We start from the raw sequence: 12,270 nt of genomic DNA, 5'->3' as shown, positions 1-12,270 counted from the left end.
ACTATTTTAGAACTAGACCTTAATAACTTAAGAATTATTCAAAGAAAATGTAAGTAAACAATAATAATAATAATAATTATTACTATTTAATTATTAACAGCTGGCAGTATGGTTCTGAAGTCTCTGCTTCAGAGGGAATTGATCCTAAAAGAAGCCTTTATCCTCTCTGAGCTGCTTAATCTGTTCAGGTGTTTAGTCTCTAAACCTCGGATCCCAAGTTACAGCCATTATGTCAGAACACACTGTCCTGTAACTTATGAATCAGAATAATCACTGTAGTGTCACAGGGCAGCTTTACCCTTCTTATGTCAAAACTAATTTAAATATTCAGGTCTCTCAATAAAAATGAGGCACTGACTGAATTGAAGTTAATCATAAGTAATGATTAAAAGAAAAAAAATCCATCTTTTATTATTTATTTGTTTATTTTTTCATACATTATTTCTACTCTTATTAGTCATAGAGCCAAATCCACCCATTAATCTCCCTCATACCCTTACATTGCTTCCAGCCTCAGGAGGGTGGGGTGAGTCCATGCTTCCTATGAGACACGTGAGGTTGTTTTTGTACTTCAGCTTAATGTGCCTGAGGAAAACTGAAGCTGTCTCATTAGGTGAACTCAGGTGACAGACACCAATGCTATCTAGCACTGTGAGCAGAGAGATGGGTGGACAGAGGAGGGAACCCTACCCACCCAGAAAGTGAAGCCAATTGTGCTATCCTGGGTGGCTGACGCATCGCCGGAGATCAAACACTGGATCTCCTGGTGATGAGGTCAACACTGAGACCGCTGGCCAAAACTGGTATACGTCCAAACTGATTTTAATGCCGAAATATAGTTTAAGGTTAACAATCATTCACTACCTATGACTGTCAGCTATAAACTATAAAGTGTCAGATTTAACAGCCTTATTTATTTTCACTTGATTTTGTTAGTGTTTTAACATATTATCATTATTAGATCTTAAGATTTGTTGTATTTTAAATGTTTAATTGTTATTAATAACTATTCATTGTTTTGAGTTGACCAGGTTGGCCTGTCTAGCTGAGATGCATGTTGCTAACTGGTGATTGGCTAAATAGCTTGTGGTAATTTATCAGTGGGTTTTTTTCTTTGTCTAGGCAGATTAAGAGTAAACTTTGCCAGCTAATTTGAATATTAGTCTGAGCTACATTAAGAAACTTATATTCTTGGTCATGGGAATTCAACTCTAGAGGGATTTGAAACATTTTGACCTCTGTATGGACAGTGGTCAGAATAGTTTTAAGCTTATTAGCCACTGTAATAAGCAGGTGCATGTAGATATAATGAGATGCTGGCCAGCAATTGCAAGCCTGCTGTTTCATCTGAGATGCTGAATAAAGAGAACATTGGACTGAGTCCAGTATATGCCACGGGAGACTACAAGCAGCTAATCCTAGAATGACTGTAATGTAATGAATGAAAAAAAAAGTAAAGAATGTCTAGAGTGCCCCGCTCCAGTCTTAAAGAGATCAAAGAGCTGAAAATGAGCTGGGTAAATAAACGCCAGAGGGGAAAACCACTCATTGATCTTCATTCAGAATCATTATTTCACATGCAACCTACTATATTAAGGCTGTTTAAAATGTGTATTCATCTTTTATTCTGAGTAATTTTCCCAGCCTAAAACTCATGTTAAGGCAGCAGAGCCAAAAATGATCTTTAAAGTTTTAAAAATGATGCGATGACCAGTTTCCCCTGATTCACAGATATGGAAGGAAACCAAAGGCCTGCATTAGCAGCAATATTTTAGTTTATGTCAATTCTGGGCCACTAGCTGAACTCTGAGAAATAGTATTAAATCCATCAACAACGTGCAAATTCTCACAGGATGATATATAATGTATAATTTTTTTCCCCTCCATGTTTTCAAAGAACACCTAACTGACACATCATTAGATAGATGGGGATGATCCGAGGTATTCCAGAGCAAGCCAAGTGGGATTGCACCAAATCCAAAGAGCTCAACAGTGAAAGCCCTTTTCCTGGGGTGAAGACCCGGACCTCTCACAGGTTTGGCAAGTGAGAGGGAGGAGGAAATGGATGGAGATTAGTGTTTGCTCCACCCCTCCAACCCAGCATACCAGCTTTTAAGGCCGTTTATGAAAAAACAAAATATACAAAAAAAACCAAAAAAAACAGGGATTGGGTCAAATGGTTTACAGCACTGTACTCTGGGTAATAAAACAGATCTTTTGATAGTTACATTTAAATGTATTAAACGTGAACCCCTAGGAAAGCTCAGAATGAAAATGCACAAATATGAACATACTCCAAAGTTGCTTTCATCCTTAAGCCATCAATAGCATATTTTTCATAATTAAACGTACCAGTGACACACACAAAGAAACTGTTTAACTGTGGATAAAAAGGACTTGTCAGGTCTATGGTTGAGCACTTTTTATCAGAGCATGCAGTGTCCTGACCAAGAGCAGCATTGCTGCACATTGGTATGTGGTGAATAAAATGTGGATAACCGGAGTGTCAGCAGTGGAGTGATCTGCCTGGAGCTATAGCCAATTAACTACACCTGATATTACGTTGAGCCCACCATACAGTGCTACATGTTAAATAATGCCATTAAAGTCTATGTAACTGGAAAGTAGTCAAAGAGATAACTAAGCGATTCGCGTGACCTAACAAGATCATATATAATGTTTATACACAGCTTGTGAGGAAGAAATGTGGCTCTACTTGAGTTTTCCACAGTTTTTAGTCTTCAGAGAAGAGCTTACAGTGAACTGTGGAGATGTTAACTTTAAGAATGTATTCATGAGACAAATTTTTATTTTGTTTGAGGACAAAAGATTTTTTTTTTTTGTAATTTATTTATTTATTTATTTATTTATTTGCAATTAGTTTATTTGAGCTGGTGATCATGTGTTAATTAAGCCTACTAAGTGTACGTGGAAAATTGGAAACCACCTAATAAAAAGCAACCCATTGGCCAATTTTACTGTAATGAAATCAGAATGATATTTTTCTTCGGTTAAAAGTCCCTAATATCTGCATAACAGATATGGAAAACGGTTCCATTACTGAGTTTAGGGGTTGAAATGAATTTTGGTTTGGGCTTAAAACAGATCTACTCACATTAAGGTTGTGCCATATCGTATCATCCTTTGTATAATTGTTATCGTTTTTAAAACGATTAAAAAAATCAATATCATGATGATAGTGATATTCTGACTTGATTACATAATGACGACGTGCAATTACCCATAATATGGCATGCGTTCTTTACATGAGTCATTTAGACATAGTGACAAGTACGGTGGAAAGAGGCTCTGAGGTGGAGGAATTTGCTCCAAAAGATGGGAATGACTTCAGTTGTGTGAAAGTGATTTGGTTACAAAATATCAGATGTACAATAAACTGTCATTTTATGTAAGAAATAAAAGAAGCCCATAAGAACAGAAGGGGGAAACGCAACAAATCTGTTTCAACACTTTAAGCAGAAGCACTTGGTTGCGGACGAGGAAAATCAAAAATGTTGTTAGAATAGTTCAACAGCCAATGAGCTCTAACCCAAGCAGATAAAACTACACTGACTCAGTACATCAAATATTCTGTATTCTTTGCATCTGCTGTTTATATATGCACACTACATTTTCTACATGTTGATTGTGGTAGTATATTTATATGCTACATTACTTTTTTTTAAAGCAAAATCAGAATCTTGGAAGTTTGAAAATAAGCAAATGCTTGCAGGTTTTTTTGTCACTTCTGAATATCTGAAACTGTTACATTTGTAGCAAAATAAATTTTATTAAACAATTTAATATTATTAATGTATATTAAATATATTAATTCATTCATGGCCTGTAACCACTTATCCAGTTCAGGGTGGCGGTGGGTCCCACCCGGACTCACTGGGTGCAAGGCAGGAACACACCCTGAAGGGGGCACCAGTCCTTCACAGGGCGACACACACCTATGGACACTTTTGAGTTGAAATACACTGAAATATCGTGATATCATTTTAGGGATGTATCGCCAACCCCTAGTTTATATACATGTAGGTGCCCTAAATTAGACATCATGTAAGTAGATCATTCATGAAATCAAAGTGAGACCCCGCTACTGCTACATTACCAGTAGTCGAAGACCCATTCTACTCCTGGCTCTCCACTCATTTCCTCTGCTTTTCAGGAAGTGTCCCAAGGCAGTGCAGAAGTGGGCAAATCCAGGGTTATTTTCAGTGACATTGGACAATTCTAAACACAATGGGGAAATTTAGGAAAGAGTCCAGTAGTCCTCTAAAGCCCCCTTTCCCCCTGGCTAAATCTTTCATTTGTTCTGGAATCAGAGGTAGTTAGAGAAAACAAATGGGAACATCTGTCTTGCTGGCTTTTGGGAGGGGGGGGGGGCAGTTGACTGTGTGAGACACCAGCAGTGCTCCAAGTCCAGAGCAAAGATGCTCAGCTCATGCTTGCTTACTGAAAAAAGGGATCTGAATCTGTTTTTTATGGATTTGTGAAAGATATTCTTATAATGTGCATCAGTTTTCTCTTTAAATAATAATGTCCAAAAATGTGTATCCTACACAGTGGCATAGGATACAATGTGGTGTGGACATTGTAGGATTAAGACTGACGAATTTTTGCGGTACATTTATTTTAGGTGAAAGCAGCTCTTGTTTTGAGAACTTGACCTCAGTATGTCACAGATTTAACCCTGAATAAGGTCTGCTGCCGATGTGGCCTTGAGTATGGCACTTAACCCCATGCTGATTTAATGAGATTGTTCTTCTGGTTGGCTAATGTAAGCCACTTTGGACAAAAAGCCTTGGCTATATTACAGAATGAAAATGGACTTGGCTATTTTTGGAGGTTTTGCCGTGCCCTCTCTGATGCTAGGCTCTAGTCATCCGGCTGTAGCTGTGATGGCTCAATGGAGAGAGAATGTGTGCGGGAGAGGGAGATCAGCCTCTGGCATATCAGGTGATTTAGTTGGCGATGCATCTCCGCCGAGCCATTAAAATGAGTTGTAATGACATACAGCACAGATAAAGTGTGTGCCCCGGGAGCGAGCACTGGTTTGATCTTTTTTTGGGAGCTTGTTTGTGCAAACACATTGCCCGCAGGCATGAAGCCCAAATGATGCTGCGCAATTCTGCATTGAGCTAATGCTTCTCCTACAGTGTGTGGCTCACATAGGATTTGTTGGACTCTCTGTAGACACATTTTCCAATATTACAACCTTTCTTTTACAATTTTTTTTACTAACAACAAGGTTTGTAACAATACTCAAATTTCTACAATACCCATATATAAAATTGTATTTTGAACAAAGTTCAGTTATCAGAGTACAATTACTCCAACTGTACACAAAGTGGATTTTTTTTTGTTTCCTTTCCCTCTCCTCACTTTTGTGTTTATGTCTCTTTAGTAAAATCTTGCAGCATTTTAAACAAAAAATTATAGAACGTAATTGATGGCAGAATGTTATATGCCATATTCTGTTCACAGCACATACTGTCACACAGCCTCCATAGCGAGGAGAAAAAAATATATATGCGTATCTGGCACTGTAATGCTGTTTTAAAATATTGCAAATACACTGCCTTCAGTAATGTTTTTTTTTTAATGACAACAACTCCTATCTTTGTCACCCAGTGGAGAGTGATGGCACTTTTCCACTAAAGACAGGTTTGGTAAGATAGAAGGAGGCGTTGAATAAACAGGAAAAGGCCAAGCCTGAAGCTGTGGTTTCCTCCTTATATGACAGGCCACTGGAAGCCCTCCATTTCATCCCAAATTCCTGGCATAGTGGGCATTCCTGCGCCAAAGGAGGCCTGGACGTGCTGCTGCGATATGGGGAGGGGGAGTTGGAGGGTTGGGCTTAACAACACTCAAATATGAGAGTTATGAGTTTGTTGTGCTTTTGTAGCGCTGTATAAAAGTCACGCACGTGATTCCAAATCCTATTTACTTGAGGGTAGTCCTTCATGTTGATGGCTGCGGCCGATAGGAAGTTTTGCACCGACAGGCTGTTTTATTTGGGAGTGTGAAATGGATTTGTGGTGTCTGTGAATGTCCCGCAAGGGCCACTGATGTTGATGTGATAAATGCACCATGCGCACCAGTTGCTCACTCAGATCAATGAAGGAATGGCGCGGAAGTCCGACCCCCTCGCTCACTCAGGCAGGGTGCAATTACCCGCCAATCTTCCACACACAGCAGCGCGCACACAGTAAACACACGGCATAGAGCAGATGAGTCCTCAGCCATGTGTCTAAAAAAGAAGAGTAACTCCCATAGGACAGCAAACGGGTTCCTCTGACAAGATGTAAATTAGAGCCGCTGTATATACCGCACTCATTTTGAGCAACATTTCATATAATTTGTGCAACTTTAACGTTGGCCTATTTTATCTTGTTTTGAGACCTGCATTCTGTGGGAAGCCACCAAAACCCTGATTATCTTGAAGGACTCATGAAATACTTGGAGTTTATGAGTTTAGCTGCAGGCATGACAGACGACAGGCCAAGTGCGGCACTTAAGACGTTTACATGTTATATGTCTGTCTATACTGGTCTGTCATAATAAAACGTGAGAGAAATGAGAGTGAAGGCCTTAACCTTTGGACTCTCACTTTTTTTTTCTTTGTGCATATTTCCACAGCTGTTGCAGCTGAAGCCTGGGGTCATGGAGGTTGTTAAGGGCCCCTTGCTTTTAATGGCCCTCTAACCCCTTATCAAAGCCCATTTTGACCCATGGTGCATTGCGCTGTTTCCACCTGCGACATACCCTGCACTTTGCTCTGAATCCAGGAGAACTGTGCCTATTTATAGTTTGTAAAAGGAGAGAGGTAAAAGGCGAAGGTGATTTCAGGGGTATGTATTTTTCATCGGGAATCAGGAGGCCTACCTTTTTTGCTTCTCAGTAAACATTCAGCTCACATCAGACCTGTCCTGTGTCAGAGCACTTAAGGCCCAGTGAGTGTCCACACAACAGCAAATGGACCTGCGTCTCCCCAGCAATGGAGTGGCAGTGTTCTGGACTGTAGGAGCAGAAGGGGTAAGACCTAGTGCAGTGGAGCAGAGCAAAGGCATGAGAATGCTCTAATGCTCCTGTATACATGCCTCAGTTTCGCCTCCTAAGCTAAGGTTAGTGGGCCTCCTGCCCTGCTAGAGGTTACCTAGGGGCAAACAACTTCACATCCACTCAAAGGAGTGCCATTTGGTCTGCGCACCTCTTTCCTACAATACGAGAGCGTTCCCTGTACATGAAAGAACAGGCACTTTTTTTGGTAGTAACTAAATTGCGTTTCTTTGACAGATTAGTCTCTTTAGAAATGTGTTAATGACCTAATGTACTTGAATTGCCTGATTGCTTAAATATGATTTGAGATCCCTCCCTCGCCCTCTTCTCCCAGAAAAACCAGAGCAGCAAATGACTTAGATAATGTGAGAATGTGTCTCTTTGCATTTGCCCGAATAGGCTGCGAGGTTGAAAACGGTTTAACCTAAATTATCTTAATGGAATTGGAATTGAAATAAAATTGCTGTGATTTGTGCTTAAAATAGAAGAGTACAAGAGTAAAAGCTTAATTTTGGGAACCAAAAGCTGCATGTGGGTGTCTGATTCTTCCCTGATGCAACAGAATCGGTTAACAGATGTAAATTTCCTTTTCAGATAGATGGAGTTGCACATTAGGCTGGCAGAATGTTAGTGTAATGATAATAATTAATATAATGATTATATAAGAGAAGCTTGTCAAGCAGAAGTTGGGGGCAGTGAATTCGTCCCCAGCTATGGATCTCTTTCATGGCTGTGGGCCATAAAGTATTTACTGTAGTCTCCTTAATTTATTAGGTTAACCATTCCACCGGCATGAAAACTTGGCCAGGATTTGGCCTAAAGCTGCTGAAGCTGTATTTCACCAGCAGCAAAGTTTGACACAGATTGTCCAAACTGCTTCATTTTCCCTCATATGCAGCTAGTAAAATTATGTTTTGAGGAAAGGTTATGAATGAATGCAGATTTTTCTGGCAGGAAATGTTTTAAAACTGTGTACAGGTACATTTTATAACAATGAATAATTTTATTCATTCATTCATTATCTGTAAGCGCTTATCCAGTTCAGGGTCGCGGTGGGTCCAGAGCCTACCTGGAATCATTGGGCGCAAGGCGGGAATACACCCTGGAGGGGGCGCCAATCCTTCACAGGGCAACACACACACACACATTCACTGTGTGTCACATTCACGGACACTTTTTAAGTCGCCAATCCACCTACCAACGTGTGTTTTTTGGACTGTGGGAGGAAACCGGAGCTAAATAATTTTAATGTAACATTATATTGTTGCAACTGTGTGTTCTTGAAATTAATAAAACATTTTTTTTTCAGTGTTTTGTCATATGGCTAAGGATATGGTTATTGCCAAATTCTCACCCACCCCTATAATATATTGAATATTTGGTGTTTAAAAAAAATCTATTTCTAGACTTTAGTATTATCTAGTGTTAGTTTAGGTCATGTCTGTGTTCATGATTTCCATATCAGTTCCTGGACGGGCATTCCTTTGTCTTAACTTTGTATGCAAATAAGCAGAGTTTGGATTTGTATGACCAGTAAAAAAGTGATTGTGATTGCGTGTTTAAGAGAGTTGCTTATCTGTACTGATAAACATCACTCGAGACTTTTCTGTTCCCAGATGATGTGGACGTCAGACTCCACATTTGGATATCTGGTTGAGCACAAAGACATTTTTGTTGTCTCAGTGCCCTCAATCAGAGCTTTGAAATGAAAGCTTGTGGAGACAATGCAGATAAAAAAAGTAAAGTTAAAAAAAAAAAAGGGGGGGGGGCAGCAACAGTAACAGTCAAATGAAATGATGCCGATCGTATGTAGCAGCGCTGCTGCTCCCACTCCTTTTTCCCCTGTGGTCTCCGCCACATCTCAGCAACGTGGGAAACTGACAGTGTCAATTTATCAGAGAACAAAAGAGTCCCTCTCTGGGTAGGGAACGTGTTTGTGGGCCCTTAGAGAGAAAACACCCCCCTCCCCATCCCACGGTTACCTGTGCATCCAAACAGGATGCCGGATGCACACTTCTCCTGAAATAGACCAGAGGAGCATCTCCCTGTGTGTGTGTGTGTGTGTGTGTGTTTTTATTTATTTATTTTATATTGCTGTTATTGCCGTAGTTATTAGTTTTATTATTAGTGTATTAAATCCCACAGTCCTCTACTGGGTTTCAGAGTTGGAAAGGAGCTGAAAGTTACACATTGCCAGAAGTTATATTGTATGATTTGTGACCGACAATATGTGGAAGTGAGAAAAATCCAGTATGTAGTGCGGAATGTAATAAGATAATTTTACGATTGAAGGGGAATTCCACAGATCTTTCCAAGTTTCTGCTTGATTCTATCATTGTCAATAATGCAAACAAAGTCTTGTGAAATGCTTCATGCCTCAACACCCTGTGTGTACTTCTCCTAATTTCTGTATTTAAAGGATTATTATTTATTAAAGGTTTAGAGCATCACACCAATGTCAAAACAGTGGTTTGAGGTATCAGGCTTTTTATTCATAAACTTCACATACTTTGTGATGCATTCAACACTTCTGATGTCTGGTTTCTGTTAGAGCCAGTGTGAAATATTGTGACTTAGTAAGTTACTTAAGATTTTATATTAAACCATGCAAGTTAATCAAAGTTAATTTAATCCTACAGACAGTGCTTAAATAATGGGTCTTATTTAATAATGTTAAGATGTTTGTTTGTTTGTTTGTTTTTTCTCTCTCTCTCTCTCTCTTTCTCTCTCAGTGCTTAGTTAGCTGTTTGGTATCTCCTTGCCTCATCTCTGTCCAAGAAAAATCTGGTAAGTCTTGCACAGTATCTTCTGTTCTAGCTTTCCTTTTCATTCTGATAGGGTTTTACTGGATTTCTGTTCTCTTTGACTGATGTAGGTTTATCATCTTCCTTGTCCATCTGCAGCTGTATAGAGCATGATGCGGGCCGAAAGGTTAAGCAGCAGGGTGACAGAGTTATATAAACTGACCTGCGGTTCAAAGCCGACATGCTAGAGTTAGGACAGAAGGCTGTCTGTTTGATATGAAGGCCTTTCCATTTCTTTGGACCTCCATCCACCAGTTTATTTCGGTTGATTAGCCCAGGCTATCAGGAAACTAGGACATTATTTCTCCAGTTATGTAACAGTCCTAAACTCAGAGGCCCCTACCCACATGGCCCCTTTGTACTCTCTTAAGTCAAACCAGTCTCATTGGCTAACAGAATGAACATTCTCAAGATATTTTAATGTGAGAATATACAACCTCATCCAAACTCTGGAAAACACATTCCCAGATATATGCGCGCACACACACACACACACACACACACACACACACACGCACACACTGGTTTGGAAGGAAACTTAGGGGAATATCAAAAACGGTAGGTGGAAATACTATGAAAGTTCCTGTTACCCTTTTAACATATTGTTGCTGACATGTATAAGGCTTGTTTTTCTCTTTTCTAATTTTTTATTAAGTTATATTACTCCATTAATACACACCAAATGTTTTTTACATTATCTAAATATTTCATTTTGAATGCACCATTAGAAATAATCTAGTATGAAGAAAATGTATTAAATCAGCTTGCATTCAAAGTAAATACAATGTTGTACTTTGCCTACTGAGTTGCAATTTTAGGTATATGAGATTTTATTACGATGGAGACAGTATAAAAACGCATGTTGTCTATACTATAGAAAAGTATACATCAGAAATCAAGTATCTCAAGCAATTAAAATATTACCTTTTTGAGTTTGACTAAATTACAATTGAAGCTGAATAAATCACATGAATCACATTGATCTAGTTTAGCAAACGTAACCACAGTCATGAGGAAGACTGCTCACCTGACATTTGTCAAGAAGGTGATCGTCACAGATGTTCTACCTTTTTTTTTTTTCCAAAATTTATTTTTGAAAATATTAAATGTACAAATGCACACATGTATATGGATGGGAAATGTTAAAGGAAAGAAGCTACCAAAACTAGTATTTAGTAAGTAACTAAACATATCCATCAACAATTGTGACAATCGTTTAAGATCTGGAAGACCACTAAGTCTGTAACCTATTATTAGTGAAATCAGAATCCAGCTCCACTCTTGCTTGAAAATCTGAAAAAAAGACGTTCTTGTTCATCGGTCCAGACAACTCAGCCCTGAGACTGAAAGGATGTGTAGTTGCCAGGGGACCATTAGTGAGAACTGGAAATGGATAGTTAAAGCCAATTTGCAAATCAAACAAAAAAAAGCTGCTGGAATTCTAGTAGAGTGGGATGTTCAACCTAGAGCCCTCAGTATTAAATTTCATGTAATTATTCATATTTTGTTCTGAAAAGTAAAGAACATGATTTTGATATTAAAGCAAAAAATGCTAGACCAAGTATTTACATGCTCAAAACTTGATGTTAGAAACCGTACTTTAGAATGTATCTATTTTTATCCCCTTCTTAAAACAGGAAGAGAGGCAGATTTCTGAAGGCAAACACAGCCATTACACTAAATGAATTTGTTTTTGCATGTACTGATAGCACTAAATGCTTCTCACCTCCTAATTGATTAGCTCTGCGGTCTCGGGGGAATGTTTTTCGGAGCGACGGTCGCTTCTGGAGACAGCACTCTTCAAACAGGCATCAGCATGGACAATCCCAAACTCAACCAAACCCCCACCTCCTCCTTGGCACCCCCCCCCTCACCCCCACCCCTCAGCCCCCAGCCCCCAAATGCCTCTCTCAAATCCTTCCCCCAAAACTAAGACTTTGCCCTCGGAACTAATAATGGGTTTTAGCGCATGCTTTTGCGATTGATCTGGTAAGACTATAAGTGCAAGCAGAACAAATCCCCGTAATGATTGCCTCCGGAGGGGAGCCACAGCCGCGCGTTTAGACTTCTCTGTGCCTGCTCAAAGCACTTTCCACACAAATTATCTCTCCGCTGAAAAGAACTTTCTCGCAAACCTCCACTCCCAACTGCCGCATCAAACTCAACAGAGTTTTTCCTCTTTCGCCTGGTTTTCAGCACTTAGTTAGAAACTCTTCAGATAGGGATGTTAAGAGAGACGGAGGTTTCTCTGAAGCACAGGTGTGTTTTAAATACACATGCACATCTCACGTGTTGTACAGGCGCAGATGGTTTAAAGCCCAAGTGGTTATGCGAGCTGTTATTTGCTGATGGTGCAGCGTGGAACAGGTGGCTCGAGAATGTCGCTATCCCAGCTGTG

General features: G+C 39.5%; 1 protein-coding gene across 7 annotated transcripts in view; it reads left to right on the top strand.

Annotated features, from left to right (window-relative positions):
- The window catches only part of lpp (LIM domain containing preferred translocation partner in lipoma), a 269,809-nt gene that overhangs the window by 79,106 nt on the left and 178,433 nt on the right, over positions 1–12,270 (top strand). For all 7 annotated transcript variants that reach the window (XM_066663357.1, XM_066663351.1, XM_066663353.1 and 4 more), the window contains one exon: positions 9,801–9,855. The gene's annotated coding sequence lies outside the window, so the exon portion shown is untranslated. The remainder of the gene's footprint in view (positions 1–9,800; positions 9,856–12,270) is intronic.

This window comes from Hoplias malabaricus, chromosome 3 (genome assembly GCF_029633855.1).
Source record: "Hoplias malabaricus isolate fHopMal1 chromosome 3, fHopMal1.hap1, whole genome shotgun sequence".
Classification (NCBI taxonomy): domain Eukaryota; kingdom Metazoa; phylum Chordata; class Actinopteri; order Characiformes; family Erythrinidae; genus Hoplias; species Hoplias malabaricus.
Note: the sequence above shows the minus strand (reverse complement) of the source record. Positions and strands in the feature narration are given on the sequence as shown.